Below are 3,117 nucleotides of genomic sequence, written 5' to 3'. Positions count from 1 at the left end.
ATCACTAAAGTTACTACTAAGCGGGGAAACATGTAGCTATACACTTCATGGTAAAACAGTAGTGTGTTGTTCCAGTAGTTAGCTATACCTGCATGGTAAAACAGTAGTGTGTAGTTCCAGTAGTTAGCTATGCCGCTACATGGTAAAACAGTAGTGTTAGTTCCAGTAGTTAGCTATCCGCTACCTGCAGAGTGTGTTGTTCCTGGTTTAGCTATACTGTATGTAGTCTATCCTGTACCTCCAGAGTTAGCTACTTCCTGCTGGTAAAACAGTAGTGTGTAGTTCCAGTAGTTAGCTACATCCTGGTAAAACAGTAGTGTGTAGTTCAGTACTTCCTGCTTTGGTAAAACAGTGTGTGTAGTTCCATCCTGAACCTGCATGGTAAAACACTAGTGTGTAGTTCCAGTAGTTAGCTTTACCGCCTGGTAAAACAGTGTGTGTAGTTCCAGTATCCTAACCTGCATGGTAAAACAGTAGTGTGTAGGTCCAGTAGGTAGCTACATGCTACATGGTAAAACAGTAGTGTGTAGTTTCAGTAGTTAGCTGAACCTGCATGGTAAAACAGTAGTGTGTAGTTCCAGTGTTAGCTACACCGCTTGGCATAGAAGCTCAAGTAGTTAGCTTCCGCTATAAAACAGCAGTGTGTAGTTCCAGTAGTTAGCTACACCGCTACATGGTAAAACAGTAGTGTGTGTTTCAGTTTAGCCATGCTACATGGTAAAAACAGTAGTGTGTAGTTCCAGTATTAGCACATCGCTACATGATAAAACAGTAGTGTGTAGTCCAGTAGTTAGCTACACCGTACATGGTAAAACAGTAGTGTGTAGGTCCAGTAGTTAGCTTCGCTACATGGTAAAACAGTAGTTGTAGTTCCAGTAGTTAGCTACAGCGCTACATGGTAAAACAGTAGTGTGTAGTTCCAGCAGTGTCTGTCATGGTAAAACAATAGTGTGTAGTTCCAGTAGTTAGCTAGTACCGCAGCTCATGGTAAAACAGTAGTGTGTAGTTCCAGCAGTTAGCTACATGCTACATGGTAAAACAGTAGTGTGTAGTTCCAGTAGTTAGCTACACCGCTGGTAAAACAGCAGTGTGTCTGTAGTTAGCAGCAGCCATGGTAAAACAGTAGTGTGTAGTTCCAGTAGTTAGCTACATCGCTGTGGTAAAACAGTAGTGTGTAGGTCCAGTAGTTAGCAGCATCGCTACATGGTAAAACAGTAGTGGTAACAGCAGTTAGTCATGTGGTAAAACAGTAGTGTGTAGGTCCAGTAGTTGGTACTCGTGGTAAAACAGTAGTGTGTAGGTCCAGTAGTTAGCTAGCATCGCTCATGGTAAAACAGTAGTGTGTAGTTCCAGTAGTTAACAGCTACATGGTAAAACAGTAGTGTGAGTTCCAAGTTAGCAACCGCTCATGGTAAAACAATAGTGTGTAGTTCAGTAGTTAGCTATATCTGGTAAAACAGTGTGGTAGTTCCAGTAGTTAGCTATACCGTCTGTGATAAAACAGTAGTGTGTATGTGGTAACAGCTACACTGCTACTGTGGCAATAAAGTAATTTTTTTCCTGTATACACAACCAAGATTTGAATTTATTTCAACTACCAGTGAGCTACTGCAACATGTAGTTAAATTACTAGTTGAAGGACATGCAGTGGTTATTCTCAGTCTTTCAATGATGAACCAACACAGCATCACAATACCAGCACTGTAGCTGCCAGGTAACAGCCAGGTTTTCAGCCTGCCAGGGTTTGAGGCCGACTCCTTAGAAGCAGATACCAGGATTGTCCTGCAGAGCTTGGCAAAGGTCTCTCTCTCTGTCTGTTTCTGTCTCTCTCTTTCTCTCTCTCTCTGTTTAACAGAATCTGTCTGTTTCTCTCTCTCTCTCTGTTTGTCTCTCTCTGCTGTTTCTCTCTCTCTGTTTCTCTCTGTTTCTCTCTCTCTGTTTCTCTCTCTGTTTCTCTCTCTCTGCTTCTCTTCTGTTTCTCTCTCTAACAGCTCTCTGTCTGTTTCTCTCTCTCTCTCTCTCTGTTTGTCTCTCTCTGTTTCTCTCTGTTTCTCTCTCTCTGTTTCTCTCTGTCTCTGGTTTCTCTCTCTGTCTCTCTCTGTAACAGCTCTCTCTCTCTCTCTCTCAGCTCTCTCTCTCTCTCTCTCTCTCTCTCACACACAGGTATGTCAGGAGAGCTGTAGACAAATCCAACAATATCTGGAGGTGTTATCTCGCTGCGGGGAATGAGAGAAAAGAGCCAAGGTGGTGCTCTGAGTTCTCAGATACACTGCCTGCTTTATCCTGTTGTAGTCTATCCTGAACCTGCAGATACACTTCCTGGTTTAGCCTGTTGTAGTCTATCCTGAACCTGCAGATACACTTCCTGGTTTAGCCTGTTGTAGTCTATCCTGAACCTGCAGATACACTGCCTGCTTTAGCATGTTGTAGTCTATCCTGAACCTGCAGACACACTTCCTGCTTTAGCCTGGTGTAGTCTATCCTGAACCTGCAGACACACTTCCTGCTTTAGCCTGTTGTAGTCTATCCTGAACCTGCAGACACACTTCCTGCTTTAGCCTGTTGTCGTTTATCCTGAACCTGCAGACACACTTCCTGCTTTAGCCTGTTGTAGTCTATCCTGAACCTGCAGACACACTTCCTGCTTTAGCCTGTTGTAGTCTATCCTGAACCTGCAGATACACTTCCTGCATGATGGGAAAGAGAGGAAGGTGTCAGTTTGTTGACACCGACTACTAGCATAGAATCAAAGTTATTCCTATAACCATTTATTTGCTTCTACAGCCATCTGGACCTCTGTTAACCAGCTGTCTGTCTGTCTGTCTGTGTTAACAGCAGTCTGTCTGTGGTAACAGCAGTCCGTCTGTGGTAAGAGCAGTCTGTCTGTTGGTCTGTGGTAACAGCAGTCTGTCTGTCAGCAGCCTGTGGTAACAGCAGCCTGTCTGTGGTAACAGCAGTCTGTCTGTGGTAACAGCAGTCTGTCTGTGGTCTGTGAACAGCAGCTGTGATAACTGTCTGTGGTAACAGCAGCCTGTCTGTGGTAACAGCAGTCTGTCTGTTGGTCTGTGGTAACAGCAGCCAGCAATAAACAGCAATCTGTCTGTGATAACAGCAATC

This window comes from Oncorhynchus nerka, unplaced genomic scaffold (assembly GCF_034236695.1).
Source record: "Oncorhynchus nerka isolate Pitt River unplaced genomic scaffold, Oner_Uvic_2.0 unplaced_scaffold_873, whole genome shotgun sequence".
In the NCBI taxonomy this organism is placed as follows: Eukaryota; Metazoa; Chordata; class Actinopteri; order Salmoniformes; family Salmonidae; genus Oncorhynchus; species Oncorhynchus nerka.
The sequence above is the reverse complement of the archived record's forward strand: the minus strand, read 5'-3'. Positions refer to the sequence as shown.